Source organism: Ailuropoda melanoleuca, chromosome X (genome assembly GCF_002007445.2).
Source record: "Ailuropoda melanoleuca isolate Jingjing chromosome X, ASM200744v2, whole genome shotgun sequence".
NCBI classification, from domain to species: domain Eukaryota; kingdom Metazoa; phylum Chordata; class Mammalia; order Carnivora; family Ursidae; genus Ailuropoda; species Ailuropoda melanoleuca.
Window position 1 is genome coordinate 63,924,013 of NC_048238.1, and position 17,885 is coordinate 63,941,897.

The 17,885-nt window shown below is 34.1% G+C and overlaps 1 protein-coding gene and 1 pseudogene across 4 annotated transcripts in view; one reads left to right on the plus strand and one right to left on the minus strand.

Annotated features, from left to right (window-relative positions):
• The window catches only part of DACH2 (dachshund family transcription factor 2), a 798,780-nt gene that overhangs the window by 576,784 nt on the left and 204,111 nt on the right, over positions 1–17,885 (plus strand). The window lies entirely within an intron of this gene.
• LOC100472218 lies at positions 14,178–14,709 on the minus strand (annotated as a pseudogene).

Sequence of the window (17,885 nt, forward strand, 5' to 3'; positions counted from 1 at the left end):
ACTCCCAAACTCAATTTATGTGCCCAACATTACACTGATTAAAAAGCCAGATAAATGGGGTGCCAGGGTGGCTAAATTGGTTAAGCTGGTTAAGCCCCTGCCTTTGGCTCTGATCATGATCTCAGGGTTCTGGGAACAAGCCCTGTGTCAGGCTCCCTGCTCAGCGGGGAGTCTGCTTCTCCCTCTCCATCTGCCCCTCCCCCCGCTTGTGCTCTTTCTCTATCTCAAATAAATAAATAAAATATTTTTTAAAAAGCCAGATTAAAAAAAAAACTACAAGAAAAACTAAAGGCTAATATCCCTGATAAATACAGATGCATAAATTCTCAATTAAATAGTAGCAAAACAAATTTCACAGCACATTAAGAGGATAATAAACCATGATCAAGAGGGATTTATCACTGGGATGCAAAGTTGGTTTAAAATATGCAAATCAATCAGTGTGATAAAATATGAACAAAATGAAAGAAAGAACCACATGATTATCTTAATAGACACAGAAAAAGCTTTTGGCAAAGCTCAACAGCCATTTACAATTAAAAATCTAAACCAAAGAGGTATAGAAGTAACTTAACTCACAAAATAAAGACCATATATAAAAAGCACACAACTAACACTTTAATCAGTGGGGAAAATCATAAAGCTTTCCCTCTACATTCTGGTAGGAGGCAAGCATGCCTACTTCCAACAGTTCCATTCAACATAGTACTGGAAGTCCTAGCCAGAGCAATTTGGTAAGAGAAAGAAATAAAAGATATCAAATCAGAAAAGAAGAAGTAAAATTACCTCTATTTGAGGTAATCCTATATGTAAACCTGTGATATAGTCTTATATGTAGAAAATTCTAAAGACTCAACAACAACAAAAGTTATAACCAATAAATGAATTTTATAAATTTTCAATATACAAAAACAGTATACAAACATTAGTGGTGTTTCTATATACAGTGAACTACCCAAAAAGGAAATTAAAGAAATAATTTCATTTACAATAGTAACAAAAAGTATTAAATACTTAGGAATATACTTAATGAAAAAGATGAAAGGCTTGTACACCAAAAATTAAAAAAAATTAGTGAAGAAAATTAAAGAAGACACAGATAAATGGGAAAATATCCCATAGTCATGGTGGAAAATATTGTTAAAATATCCATATTACCCAATGTGGTCTGCAAATTCAATTCTGATCCTTATCAAAATTCCAATGGCACTTTTCATGGAAATAAACCAATAAATTCTAAATTTTTTATGGAACCCCAAAATATCCTGAATAAGCAAAGCATGATTGAGAAAGAAAAAAAAGCTAGTGACAGCACAGTGCTTGATTTTAAAATATACTACAAAGCTTTAGCAATCAAAAAAGTATGATACTTGCATAAAATCAGACCAATAGACCAATGGAACACAATTAGGAGCACAGAAATAAATCCATATATTTACAATAAATTGGTCTTTGACAGAGGTTCTGAGAACACAAAATGGGGAAAGGACAGTCTCCAATAAATGTGCTGGGAAAACAGGGAATCCTTATGAAAAATAATGAAATTGAACCCTTATATCACATCATATACAAAAATCATCTCAAAATGGATGAAGACTAAAATATAAGACCTGAAAACATAAGACTACTAGAAGAAAATATAAGAAAAAAGCTTCTTGACATTGACCTGGGCAATGATTTTTTTGGTTAAGATACCAAAAGCACAAGCAACAAAAGTAAAAATAGACAAATGGGATTTCCTAAACCTAAAAAGTTTCTACACAGCAAAGGAAACAATCAACAGAGTGAAAAGGCAACCTATGGAATGGGAGAAAATATTTGTAAACTATATATCTAATGAGGGGCTAAAATTCAAAATACATAAGGAACTCTACTCAATAGCCAAAAGAAACCCCAAATAATCCAGCTAAAAAATGGACAATAGACCTGAATAACCATTTCTTAAATGAAGACATACAATCACCAGCAGGTATTTGAAATGGTGCCCTACTTCACTAATCATCACAGAAATGAAAATCAACACCACAAGATATCATCTCACACCTGTTAGAATTGCTCTTATCGGAGAGACAAAAAGATTGAAAGTATTGGCAAGGTTGTGGAGAGAGGGAACTCTTGCACATTGTTGATAATGTAAATTGGTACAGACATTATGGGAAGGAGTATAGGGGTTGTTCAAAAAATTAAAAATAAAACTACCTTATGATCTAGCAATCCCCCTCCTGGGTATACATCCAAAGAAAATGAAATCAAGACCTCAAAATGACATCTGCATTCTTGTGTTCATTGCAGTAGTGTTCACAATACTCAAGATATGGAAGCACTTTAAATGTCTTTCTAAAGATGAATCAATAGAGAAAAATGTGATATATACTGGAATACTATTCAGCCATAAAAATGCAACTCCTTCTGTTTCCAACAGCATAGATGAATCTGGAGGATGTTATACTAAATGAAAAAAGCTAGAGGTAGAAAGGCAAAGTACTACATGACCTTGCTCACATGTGGATTCTAAAATAGTCAAAGTCATGGAAGCAGAGAATAGTGGTTACCAAGGGTTGGAGGGTGGGGAAATGGGGAGATGTTGGTCAAGGAATACAATGTTTAAGTTATGCAAGATGAGTAAGTTTTGTAGATCTAATGTACAACAATGTGACTATAGTTAACAATACTGTATTGTTTACTTGAAATTTGCTAAGATTTTAAGTGTTTTTACCACAAAAAAGAAAAAAAGAAAATGCTAATTATGTGAAGTGATAGACATGTTAATTCCGTTGATTATAGAGATTATTTCACAATGTATATGTATATCAAATTATCAAGTGTATACCTTAAATATATACAATTTTTATTTGTCAATTGTACCTCAATAAATGTGGGAAGAGTCTGCATAAATGAAATATCTGCTTATTGTAAAAAAAAAAAAAGCTACAGTTTCACAGGTGATCATTTGCAAATGGAAACTCATATCAAGAATTTTGGAACTGATTTTTTTTTTGATAAGTCAAGAACTAGTATGTCTTTGATACTCTTTAGGTATTATAACTCAGGATTTAAATTGGTGATGTTCTTTATTTTGTTTGAAGATCAAACACTGTGCTTGATTTCTCTCATTGTGATTTCTATGGTTATAAACTTTTGATTTACTTTAGTGCCTTCCAAGAAGGGAAAGAAGCAGGTAGATATTGACAAGGGAGATATCAATTAACATAATTTATGGTCTGATTACTATTAATAGGTATAGTTTTCCTGAATGTTTGTGGTTCAGTAGAAATGGGAAGTCAGACGTTCAAACCAAAGGTAAACTAGGTATTGGAGAATCACTAAGTCTCTATTTACAAGATAAGTACTAGATCCAATTAGGTCAAGAAAAATCAGTCAATGCAGTAATAATATTCAATCAAATGGGTTGTGAAGTATGGTATGAGGAAAACATATTGAATGTTTTATATGACCTGTGTGATGACCTAGATGCTGATCATTAGATTATGATCTATGGTGGTTATTTTTAGCTTTGGTTGCACATAATTCCAGTGGTGTAGTTGAAGTGACTAGCAAATGGTAGACATTTCATAAAGGTCCAGCATGTGAGTGAAATGAACAGTGTGGATAATGACCATTAAGAAGACACTAGGGGCACCAGGGTGGCGCAGTCGTTAAGCGTCTGCCTTCGGCTCAGGGCGTGATCCCAGCGTTCTGGGATCGAGCCCCACATCAGGCTTCTCCACTAGGAGCCTGCTTCTTCCTCTCCCACTCCGCCTGCTTGTGTTTCCTCTCTTGCTAGCTGTCTCTCTCTGTCAAAATAAACAAATAAAAAAAAACTTAAAAAAAAATAAGACACTCTATAAGAGGTTAGAGTAATTCTTGGATATGATTCTTCAATAAAATCAGTTTTCACCACAATGTATAATATTTCAGTAATAAAAAAGGCAATATGCTGATACAATGGGGAGAAAAGACAAAAATAAATGGCTTTCAAGTGCTTATGATCCAGGAGAAGAAATATAAAAATAAATATATGAATGACTCTACTCTAAAATGGAATGCATTAAAAGCAATGAGAGGAACAAAGTACTGTGTGACTACAGAGAAAGGGGAAATTTCTTATGAATAAAAGAATCAAAAAGACATTCAAGTGTAGGGTGTGACATTAGCAGTGGTCTTTGAAGAATCTGAAAGTGAAAATGAGAAAATGGATGGCCTTGAATGATGTAAGGAGATTGTACAATGAATTCCCCAGGATGGTCATTTTCAAATAGTGGTTCTCAGAACTCTCAGCCAACTCTCAGGAGTTGGGTAAGAGTTGAGGGTTTGTGTTGAGGAAGCATTATGTTTAATAACTGGAAAGTTTTGATTAATTTCATTCTTAGATTAACTATAAAGCACGTGTTATTTACAATCTTACTGACAAGTATTTTTTAAATTAAATTCTAGAGTACTACATAGTTTGAAATAATTAAGTGCCAGGCCTTCATACTACAGATAATGCTTAGAGAAGAAATTGGCTTTTTTTTTTTTTTTGGTCACATAGCTAGATAACGAAAGAGTTGACACTGATCTTTCTGTTACAACATTATGCTCTAATGTTTGAATTGATTTTACATTATAGTCTAAGATATATAACAGAAATTCTTTCATTAATGTTGAGTGTCAACCAATAATCCCAGAGACAGAGATGCAGCTGATAGAGGAGACTGTCCTTAATTTGGCCTGCCCAAAGTTCTATTTACAATGTAAACACTAGATCTCAGGTCAGACTGTAACTCTGATGGGTTTTCTTTCTTGATAGTATCTTCTTTCTCCTACATTAAGTGTGTTACAGAAAAGAAATGTTTGGAGTTCTGAAACTGGGTTCAATTAATCAAGCCTTAAAATATGCTAGACCTACAAATATTGCAGATGAAAAATGATTTAGAACTTTCTACCATTTTTTAAGTATAAGCTCAATGACTTAGATCTCAGCTCTCAAATCAATCTGTTTCTTATTTTTCCCTAATGTGAAACATTTGTTATTATAAGGTAAAATTTTAAGCAGAAATGAATAATCTCTTTTCACCCCATTTGTCTGTGGTCATGTGAACATTTTACCTTAGAAAAAGATTTTTGGCACTTAGGAACCATTTTCACAGCGATCTATATAACCAGAATGCTCAAAAAATGGGGAGGTTTTGTTGTTGTTGTTGTTTGGTTTAATTTCAGAAGGAGCATGCTTTTTTCTAAATGCCATATCCTGGCAAGGTTGCTATTCAATTTCATCATTGTTCTTAGTTGCTAAATCCCCAGAGAGCAAAGTATGGCAGCTGTAAAAATAAAACAAAGATTCAATTAAAATTTTGTGTTGATGTTAACATGTTTATCTCTCTTGTCATTTAAAAAATCACAACTTACTTTCTCTGCACATTTCTCATAACTTGCTATTCCAATCCTCCCATTGCCTGCTTGACTTGTGCCATTTAATTGTGGAATTCTTGGTTTTTATTTATTTGTGGTAGATTTTATCAGAATGTGGAGTGAAATATCATCTTCTTCATACTTAACAGTAAAATGTGCAGAAATGTAACATTTTCCTAGTGGGTATGAGATCAGCCATTGTACATTATGCTCTTCAAAACACAACTAGGGTAGTCATAGAACATATTCCATGACCCAAGGTAATTCCCAAATCTACTGACATATCTTGAAATAAGCAGGACAAGAAGCCTGTATTTGAGATGTTTGAATGTGAGCGAATAGGAATTTCCCTTCTGTTAATTCTTGTATCTCCTCCTGTTTGGTTAAAATTGGTATTTTTAGATGATTCAGTAAGAGGAGAAACAGGAAAGAATTCATGAGACTTAAAAAAGGAAAAACAAGCATAGATATTAGAAATTTCTTAGGCAAACACAGTATTTTCCCTTTTGAAGACAGACCTATGGTTTCTTTGATTTGAGATTTTGTTTAATAGCTTCTATAATGGCTGCACCATGACTCTGCATCAAGATTTCAGCATGAATAACAACCTGTTCGTGTTTCATTTAGCTCCAAATGAGAAATTCTGTCTTTTATTGTTTTAGGAAATTAGTCTCTGTATTATTGCTCCTGGAGCTTTATAATTAATCACTAAAGGTTATGGCTGTGGAGAGTTTGTGGGAAATAGATGCCTGAATGATTATAATTGTAACTGTCAAATCAGAAATATAGTTATATAGCAGCAGGTCCTTTTTTTTTTTTTTTTTGCTATAACAAAGACTTCAAGGGTTGCCCATTTGGAAATAAATGAAAGTAGAAGAAATAAGCAGAATATTTTTCAACTACATTGCTTATTTCAGTAAAAACTGTGCATGGTGACTTCCTCTAGAGAATCCAAAATGATAATCATGTAAATCTTTATCCTCTGAGTCCCTGCTTGTTCTGACTTTTGTGTTGGTTTAGCTTCTGAGCAGATGTTGTATATTTAACCTTTTAGACGATATAGTTTATAGTGGAAAGAATCAAATTATATATGGTTGATTAATTTGCAAAGTCAAAATAGAAAATCCCAAAGTTACCTTCATTCTTTATGTTATCCAAACCCCTCATTAGATGTGGAGCAAGATGGTTCTAGAGAATCAAGTGAACCATGCCTTTTTTTATTGGATCCTGATACGAGAACTGGTTTTAGATGCCTTTTTTCATAGAACTGTGAACTTTGTGCACTTTATCCATCTTACTTTCATGCCTGTGGCCCCTTAAAAAGAAATGTAAGCCACAAGAACCATTGGTTTGTTTTGTTTGCTTATTTATTTTCCCATTGTTTTTAATTTAAATTCAATTAGCCAACATATAGTTTCATTAGTTTCAGATGTGAAGTTCAATAAATCATCAGTTGTAAAACACCCAGTGTTCATCACATCACATGCCCTCCTTAACGCCCATCATCTAATTATCCCATCCCCCCATCTACCTCCCCTCCAGCAACCCTCAGTTTATTTCCCAGAGTTAAGAGTCTCTACACCCAATGTGGGGCTCAAACTCACAATCCCCAAGATTAAGAGTTGCTTGCTTTACCAAATGAGCTCAGCCAGGTGCCCCCAGAACCCATCATATTTTTACCAAGTCCCTTCTAAAAACTTATTCCAGGCATAAGCAACTCTGACTAAGGAGGAATTATTTATTATGTCTACTCTTTTTTTTAAAAGATTTTATTTATTTATTTGACAGAGATAGAGACAGCCAGCGAGAGAGGGTACACAAGCAGGGGAGTGGGAGAGGAAGAAGCAGGCTCATAGCGGACATAACAAACTACTCTTAATAACTCATATAGTGGATTAAGAACTTGTTCTGTCAGTGTTATTAGGGTAGTTGTATAAAAACACCTCCAAGTTAAGCCTAAGCATTATCTTTTTTTCATAGTGAATAATTCAAAACAATGTGATCTTTCCTTATTGATCTTATTTTTCAGACTACAATCATTCTTTGTCTTTATTCTTAATCCTTCTCTTTCTTCCTGCCCCCAACTAGTCCATTATTTAGAGCAAAGGGCAGAACTCCACTTCTGAGGAAGAATCTAACCAGTGTTGGATTTACTGCCTTGATTCCTACACATTAAGCTCTTTAAGCATTTTTGTGTTTTTGTACATTAATTCTAAATATGTATTTCTGCTACAGTTTTTTTCTGTTTGTGATTTGAACAAGACCCCTTCTATTTTTGTGCCTTAGTTAAAGTGAAGGAGTTTGAGATAATCATTATTGTTTTTGAATTCTAATCTTCATTTTTATGATATGTGAACATCTTTCTGTCCCCATTACCTGTTTATATTGTTTTTATTTAATGGGTACTCTCCTGGATCCAGTGCTCTGAAATTCCATATCATTTATTTCTTATTGTGTCTTGCATTTAGCAATGTCACTTCAGATTCTGAACCCATTGTCAGAAGTTTTAGCCTAGTGTCACCTGATCAAAATGTCCTATGTTTGTGTTTAGGACACTGATACAAATGTTTGACTATCCTTGGGATCTAGGAGATACTTTGTATCATCGCCCCAGACTGACATTAATTCAGGGGTGGCCACTCTTTGAGTGCTCCTTCTGGGAACTCTCTCGATCCATGGACCTGCCTGGATTTTCACACTTTATTGATGAGCCAAATTGTTTAGACTGGTCTGAAAAGCTTGATAGAGTCAAAATAAATTACATCTATTTCTTCCCCTCTCTCCTCAGGCTGTCATTCTATCACAGAGGAGATTAGATTCAACTGACAAGTCTTGATCTTTAGGAAGTTATGCTTGGTGTTACCCACCCTACTATTCTCTTCAAGGTATTTGCAAATCGATTTGCAGTATCTTCTGGGAAACACATATTTTCCCTACAGATTAAACACAAACAGGTGACAACAGAAAAGGAAAATATAAGTAATAGCTCTTAAAATAGACCAAGAAAAATAGAATTTTAATTCCTTTCTCTAAAACCTTTGGAGAAATCATTGTAAATGAGTTGTCATGTATATGTTACTTGGGAGAATGTATTCATAAATGGGGTTTACAATAGCTGACTATTGGTATATTTTATTTTAAAAATAAAGTTTTGTAAATGAATTGGAACTTGAAAAAATTCAATAGTAATTCGCTTAGCTTATTGCTGTGCCAGATTTCAAAAGCTGATTTATAGCACATATCTACCTCTTAAGAGTATATGTGTGTGTGTAAAAAATTAAAATAGTCATCAGGTACTGTCATTTTTTTAAAAATTTCTATTTCCTTTAAAAAGGGCAGTTTAATATGCATTAAGTTTTAGAGTTGGGAACATTAAATATTCTTCCAGATTTAATGAATGTTCAGTTAGTGAACCTATTAGTGTAAGGGACATGGAAATAATCACTATTTTTTTTCTAAACTGTAGTTCTTTATGGTTCTATGATACTTGGATGTCATAATTACTGCAGTATGAATATGACCAGTGTATGTGATGACCTATTGCATGCATTGAACTCAAGTTCAATAAATACTTGTGTCTCTAATGGAAAGTTAAAAGGTTTTTAGCCATCTGAAGTGAGGGTTTGTTTTTGTTTTTGGTTTTGGGGTTTTTTTGGGTTTTTGTTTGTTTTGGTCTTGAAAAATCAGCTTTTATTTTACAGAAATCTTGGAAAGTAATTGTTCAGAAAGTTTCTATTATTTTGTGGCTCAGCGTGGTGTTAGTCTGTCAACTGCAAATATTCTTCTGCACATTGGAGCTAGAAAACAATTACATAATATTTCTTTGTTGAAATATAATTGACATAATATTTGTTTCAACTATAGAGCATAATGATTTGACATATATGTTGTGAGATCACCACAATAAATCTAGTTAACACCTGTCATCATACACAATTACAAAATTTTTCTTGTGATGAGAACATTTAAGATTTACTCACCTAGCAACTTTCTAATATGCAATATACGTTACTAGCTATAGACACTATGTTGCACATTACATCACCATGGCTTATTTTATAACTGGAAGTTTGTACCTTTTGTACCCCTTCACCCATTTTGCCCATCACCCAGACCGTGCCTCTGGCAAACACCAATCTGTTTTCTATATCTATGAGCTTAGATGTTTTGTTTTTCAGATTCCACATAAAGTGAAATCACACAGTTTTTGTCATTCTCTGTCTGATTTATTCTTAGCATAATGCCATCAAAGTCCATCCACATTGTCACAAAGTGAATTTTTATGAGTTTTATTAAAGTAAATTTCACATGTAACAAAATTTACCCTTTCAAAGTGTATATCTCAGTGGTTTTAACATATTTATAGATTTGTGTAATTATCACCATTATCTAATTCCAGACATTTTTCATTACCTTCAGAAGAAACCCTGTAAACATTAGGAGTCACTCCTCAATTCTCCTCCAACTCCCCCCCACCCTGGCAAACACTAATCTAATAATTCATTATACTGTATGAATTTACCTGTTTAAGACGTTCCCTGTAAGTAGAGTCATATAGTGTGTGACCTCTTAGGTCTGGCTTCTTTAACTTGACATAATGTTTTATTTTATTTTATTTTGGCTTGGTAAATTTTTATTTTAATTCCAGTTAGTTAACGTACAGTGGTATATTAGTTTCAGCTGTGCAATATAGCAATTCAACAATTCCATACATCACCTGGTGCTCATCACAAGTGCACTCCTTAATCCCCATCTCCTATTTAACCCATCCCCCACCCTACCCTCTGGTAATCATCAGCTTTTTATAATTAAGGGTCTGTTTCTTGGTTTGCCTCTCTCTCTCTCTTTCCCTTTGCTCATTTGTTTTGTTTCTTAAATTCACATATGAGTGAAATCATATGGTATTTGTCTTTCTCTGACTTTCTCTTAGCATTATACTGTGCAGCTCCATCCATGTTGTAGCACATGGCAAGATTTCATGCTTTTTATAGTTGAATAATATTGCATTATGAGATATCTTCTTTATCCATTCATCAATCAATGGACACTTGAAGTGCTTCTATATCTTGGCTAGTGTAAATAATCCTGCTATAAATATAGGGGTGCATGTATCCCTTTGAATTAGTGTTTTTGTATTCTTTGGGTAAATACCCAGTAATTCAATTGCTAGATCATAGGGTAGCTCTATTTTTAACATTTTGAAGAACCTCCATACTGTTATCCTGAGTGGCTGCACCACATCCTTGTCAACACCTTTTGTTTCTGGTGCTCCTGGTTGTTGATTTTAATCATTGCGACAGGGTGAGGTGATATCTCATTGTAGTTTTGATTTGCGTTTCCTCGATGGTAAGTGATGATGAACATCTATATGTATATATACATTTAAGTTTAAATTCTAGTTAGTTGACATGCAGTTCAATATTGGTTCAGGAGTAGAGTTCAGTGGTTCATGATTTTCATATAAAACCCAGTGCTCATCATAACAAGTGTCCTTCGTAATACCCACCACCCCTCTATCCCATCCCCCCCACACCTCCCTCCATCAAGCCTCACTTTGTTCTTTATAGTTAAGAGTCTCTCATGATTTGTTTCCTTCTCTCTCTCTTTTTACCCCTCTTGAATGTTGACTCATTTTGTTTCTTCAATTCCACATATGAGTGAAATCATATGCTATTATGCTAAGGGAAATAAATCAATCAGAGAAAGACAAAAATACCAGGTGAACATCTTTTCTGTGTTTGTTGACCATCTGGATATCTTCTTTGGAAAAAATGTGTCTATGTCTTCTGCCCATTTCTTAATTGGATTATTTGGTTTTTGGGTGTTGAATCTTATAAGTTCTTTGTATATTTTGGATACTGACCTTTTATCAGATACGTCATTTGCAAATATCTTCTCCCATTCCACAGGTTGCCTTTTAGTTTTGTTGATTGTTTCCTTCACTGCTCAGAAGCTTTTTATTTTGTTGTACTCCCAATAGTTTATTTTCTACTTTTGCTTCCCTTGCCTCAGAAGGCATATCTAGAAAGAAATTGCTATGGCCAATGTCAAGGAATTTACTGCCTGTGTTCTAGGATTTCTATGGTTTCAGGTCTTACATTTAGGTTTTTCATCCATTTTGAATTTGTTTTTGTGTATGGTGTAAGAAAGTGGTCATTTCTTTCTTTTGCATGTTGCCATCCAGTTTTCCCAACACCATTTGTTGAAGAGTAATTCTTTTTTTCCCGTTGGACAGTCTTTCCTGCTTTATCAAGGATTAATTGACCATATAGCTGTGGGTTCATTTCTGGGTTTTCTTTTCTGTTCCATTAATCTATGTGTCTATTTTTTGTGCCAGTAACATCATGTTTTGGTTAGTACCATTTTGTAATATAACTTGAAGTCTGGAATTGTAATGTCTCCAGCATTGGATTTCTTTTTCAAAAGTGCTCTGGCTCATTGGGGTCTTTTGAAGTTCCATACAAATTTCAGAATTTAGAATTGTTTGTTCTAGTTCTGTGAAAAACCCTGTTGGTGTTTTCATAGGAATTGGATTATATGTGTAGACTGCTTTGGGTAGTATAGACATTTTAACAATATTTGTTCTTCAAATTATTTTCCATTTCTTTGTGTTGTCTTCAATTTCTTTCATCAGTGTTTATTAGTTTTCAGAGTACAGATCTTTCACCTCTTTGGTCAGGATTATTCCTAGGTATCCTATGATTTTTGGTGCCAATGTAAATGGGTTTTCTTAATTTTCTTTCTGCTGCTTCATTATTGGTATATGGAAATGCAATATATTTCTGTACATTGATTTTGTATCCTGGGACTTTACTGAATGTGTTCATCAGTTCTAGCATTTTTGGTGGAGTCCTTTGAGTTTTCTATATATGGTATCATGGCATCTGGAAATACTGAAGGTTTTATTTCTTCCTTACCAATTTAGATGTCTTTTATTTCTTTTTGTTGTCTAATTGCTGTGACAGGGGCCTCCAGTACTATGTTGAAAAAAAATGGTGAAAGTGGACATCCTTGTCTTGTTCCTGACCTTAGGGGAAATGCTATCAGGTTTTCCCCATACAGGATGATGTTAGCTGTGGGTTTTTCTTATGTGGCTTTATGATGTTGAGGTATGTTCCTCTAAACCTATTTTGTTTTTTGTTTTCTTAATCATGAATGTATGTTGTACTTTGTCAAATGCTTTTTCTGCATCTATTGAAATGATTATATGGTTCTTACCATTTCTCTTATTGATGTAACGTATCACATTGATTGATTTGTGAGTACTGAACCACACTTGTAACCCAGGAATAAATCCTACTTGGTTGTGGTGAATGATTTTTTTAATGTATTGTTGAATTCGTATGCTAATATTTTGTATTCTAGTATTTTGTTGAGGATTTTTGCATCTATGTTTATCAGGGATATTGGCCTGTAGCTTGACATAATGTTTTCAAGTTTCACCCATATTGTAGCATTTATCAGTACTTCTCTGCTTCTAATGCCTGAATAATAGTCCATCATATAAAAACATTATATTTTGTTTCACCATTCATCTGTTGATGGACATTTATGTTGTTTCTACTTTTTGTCTGTTATAAATAATGCTGCTATCAATGTTCATGTGCAAGGCTTTAGGTGGACATATGTTTTTGTGTCTTTTGGGTATATGACTAGAAGTGGAATTGCTGTGTCAAATGGTAACTCTTTGTTTACTATTTTGAAGAAATGCCAAACTATTTTATGAAGTGGCTGCAACATTTTATATTCCCAAAGTGAAATTTGTGGATTATATATCTACAGATTGGTTTCAAAAATTAGAATGTAGTTTATCGTACATGTCCTGGATACTCTGCACTCTTCTTTGCTGTGCAGATTTCATGATATTCCAACATTATAATTTCCCTTTTTACAGGAAAGCTGATCCTGCTGGATAGCAGAAACTCCAGTGCCCCCAAGAATGTTGAAAATAGCAAATATTGTGACTTAAAGAGATTTTAAGAAGTGATATATGATAGTTTAGTTGATGTAGGGAAAGAGGAACTGACCTCTATTTTTTCAAAGTTTATAGTATACCAATATGCAACAGAGAAATAAATCATACCACAAAGGAATCATTATAGCAGCATTTCATCAAAACCAAAGTTTTTGTATGATCTTTCTAGAATTAGCCTAACATTCCAACCCTTGCCTACTGGTCACAGGTGGAGGTAATATTGTTTAAGGGACAAAAGTTTAGTCCAAGAAGAGTGCAAAGAGTATTACTACCAGGGATAAACACATGACTATTTGACTCCAGGATTGGGAGGAAGGGTTTTACAAGACTTTCCTGCTGAAATAGCATGACCATGAGCACAGGATGAGAAGAGGTTACATATTGGAAAGTTTGCCAGAGGCTGACCTCTCTTAAGATACATTGTCTATGGATTCAGGTATGTCCTCAAGGGAATTATTCTCCTCTTAGGACTTTTCCTTTCTCTTCTGGTTTACAATACGGAAAGACAAAAGCCTTAATCTTAAACCTTAGAATAGTTAAATAAGAGGCCTTTCAAGGGAATTATCACACCCAAAATTACACATACACATTATTTATTATTCAAAGAAATTTATTAATCTTGTTTCAAACTTTATTCCCAGGCTTCCTCAGGTTAATTAGCTGCAAAGAATGAATTGTGCATAAGCAAAAACCTGAAAGATCCACAGTGTCCAAGGGGGTTGGGCTTAAAAATATTAGAGATCTAGATTTTATCAGATCCATCAACAAGATTTTATAAAAAGTAATCATAAAATAGCAGTTTCCAGTAACTTCAAATTTTATCTTGTTCCAAAGTTGACTCAATTAAGTTTACTTCATTCTTGGAGGCTTCATCAAAATTCTCCACAAGATCTGGAACTTCATCCTCCTCCTCCTCTCTGGTAGCAAGTGGTGCTTTTCCATTTGCAGATTATTTGGGCAGAGCTTCAGGCAGTCTTCTTAAACAAGTTGGACTGTCTGTACCAAGTTGGCTTAAGATGCTGGGTAGCATTTCTGTCAGCTGCTTTGTCTCATCATGGCCTGTAACAGTGAAAGTGTTCACTGCCAAGGATGCCTGAACTGTAGGGTTGTTAAAGTGGATCACTGTTCCTTGGTTTGTGAACATATTCACTTCTTCAATACCAGAGTTATTGTTTACCCCAACTTCTTTAAGAAGGTCCAAAGTTGGGTTTTTTTTGTTGTTTTTTTTTTATCATTTGCTGTAGTTGTTCTATGAACCAACTTCTTTTGACAAGTAGTCCTTTCCCACCAATGCACACTTGTGCTTGCAGTTTGGTGAGTTTCTCCTGGTTCATGGTAGTATCTTTCACATGATGGAGCAGAAATGGGACCACCTGGGGCTCTAGGATCAGTGCACAGGGGGTCTCAGGAGGACTAGCTGAGATGAGGTACACACACACACGGGGACACAAGATGGCAGCTAGAGGGCATGCACACACATTTATAAATATGTGTATTACACACATACATATAAATATATATTATGTTAATGATAAAAGGAAAATACTTAACCATAAGTAATTATTTATCAAAATACTCTGACTATAGTTCTGCTTAAATTTTATTAATAAATAAGCAGTAAATATATATGGAATAAAAATTAAAAAAAATAAAACAACACCTGAGTACACACAGTGAAAATCAGTCACTCTCCAGGAATAAAAAAATAGAGTTGGAGAAACTTTCTAGAAATCTCAATTAAAGCCACTGACTGTCAGTGTAGAAACTCAATATAGAAACTTAATGTAGGCGCTCACTGTAGGAAATATTTCATTCATGTGTGAGAGCTTTGGTTTCTGACTTACTGAGGGAAGTTGATTGGGCATGGATTCTCAAAGAACATTTTCCCTTTAGCAAAATCAATTAATCAAGTAATATAGGACACTTCACCAGAGCTGGTTTTATCTGTAAGTAAGATGATGTCATGGTCTCTGGGAAATGTTTCTGGCATTGCCAACTCTCTTAGTACTTGTCTAATGCAAAGTACAAAGTCCATTTTAAATTTCCCTAGGATTTTGTAATTTTCACATCTTTCAGTTGTTTACATATTAGTATGAATGAAAGTGTGAGAGTTGGTGCTGATGAAAGGAGGGAGTTCCCTGGGCAAAGAAAGGCTAATGGATAGAGATTGTGTACAACTAGGAGAAAAGAAGATTTGGGGGCCCAAATACTTAACTGTTTCAGATTTTACCTCTTTTTTGAACCCAGAACATTTTCTAAAGAAATGTATTTCAAAATTTTATTGAAGATGCTTGACTTCTCTTTCTTGCCAACAAAATGAAAGTCATTTCACAAGGATTATTCTTCATATGCAAACTGAGTCCATGTCTACTTTACCTGATGCATTCCTAGACCAGGTTTCTTTTTCTGATCTGAATCAAATTGTCAAGCCTTTCTAGTTGGGTCATGAATAGTTACAAATTCCTCCTCTAGGAGATCATTACAAGATCCTAATATTTATCTTAAATGGCTTGCAGAGTTTTGCAAAGAAACCTTTAGAACCCCCTAGGACTTATTTATATCTAAATCATTTTTAACCACCAGGCAAAAGTTTTTTTTTTCTCCGGATGCTCAAGGTTTACATTTTATGGGGCAGCAGCTTCTCTGAAAAATATATACCTTAGTCTAAAAACAGAGCACAAATGCTCTTCTCAGACTTTCTGGCTTTAGACTGCTTTATACTGCTGGGGCATAATCAATGGAGCATCAGTGCATTGTCTTGGTTTTATAAAAAAACTTTCATAAAGTCCTGCTTTCCTGAAGGACTGAGTAAGGAACAAAGCATTTGTTTTCCTTGTATTGTCTCTGAAGTTAACATGCATGATTTAATGAATGTGTTTTTGCTTTCCCAAGAAAGATACCTAGCAGTACTATATATTCCAATGATGTTTCCTTAGAAGTTCAAAACTTTTGAGTGTAGACCTTTTATTTAGGAGCAGGGAAGGTAAGAGGGGTGGTATTTGAGGAATCAAGAGAATTGCGAAATGTGTCCTATTATAAAGTTTTATTGTTTTGTAACTTTTTTTTTCCGACTGTATCTGCCATGGAGTTTTCTTATAAATGTGATTCCTTCATAATCTGTTTAAAAAACCACAAATACATCACTCAGAGGCATATTTAAGGAACCATGAAGAAGGAAAAAAATCTCATTGGTTTAATGGAATGCTGTCAAGTCAAATCAGCATCATGAACGACACTGGGGCAGAATTGATACTTTTGCACTGACATGTTAGAAGAAAAGCCCATGCATTATTTAGAAAACTCAGAAATCTGTCAGCTGTATGATTCCCAAGTTAGCAGAAGCAGGAGGATGCTGTTCAAGTTGAAAAGAAATGCGTAGGCACAGATCTATATTGTAACCTTTCATGTTCTACACCCACCATGAATAGTCAGCTATTATGCGGTCAGCATTTTTTAGTTTTTCTCTTTTAAATTTTCAAGTGTTTCAAAAGGCAAAAGAGGTAGATCTTTTATTCTAAAAAAGCAAAATGTCTAGGCTGTTATTTTAGTGTTGAAGATGACAAGACCAAAGAAAGACTGTTTTTCATCTTTGTGAGTGCTGTGCAAGTTTCCCAGGAGTGTTTTGGGGTTGTTAAGGTATGTAATATTTTTACACATTTATCCCATGAACAAAGTATTTTCTTAATCATTTTCTTTTCAACAAACAGGAGAAAATACTTTGTTTTAGTGCTTTAAACACAGTAACATATCCTTTATAAACATGGAAAGTTTTGTTCTCTACTAATATAAAAATGACATAGTATTTTAATTATTTTAAAATATATATTGCCAAAATATAGCTATTGATCTCCTTATGCCCTTGTATTACTCCTGTGAGGCAAGTAAGAAGCCAATACTCTTCCTATTGTCATAGAAAAGAAAGGCACAAACAAATCCAGTGCCTTCCTTAAAGTTACATAGTTTAACAATAAGAGAAATTTAGTGGTAATAGAAACAAGACTTTTATGTTTTCAGTCTGGTGATCCTAGTATTTTCTATAGTATGGTTATACCCTGACTTTTCTCTGTAAGTAATTGTGCATTTATAAGTTTGTCTCTACATCAGAACATTTAATAAAACTCTTCTATTCCATATTATCTTAATAAAATATTCTATTTAACAAAATAGTTCTATTCCATGTTAGCTGCTAATTGATAGTCAATGAAGGAAAAAATCACATAACTAGCTAACCAGGAATAATGGCATAAAATTGGAAAATGAGATTTTTGGTGTCATTATATTTTGGAGAAGTCTCAAGAAAGGTTGTAAAAGTTGGATTCCTAGTGAGGTGGTCCAATTTAAAATTGCACCTTACTTTGGTAGAAAATTATAAACTTTTTGATATTACCACTGGAAATAATGCATAGGAGTAATTTTTTAAAAAGATTTTATGTATTTATTTATTTTGGATGAGGTGGGGGTGGGCAAAGGGAGAGGGAGAAAGAGAATCTCAAGCGGACTCTGCACTGAATGCAGAGCC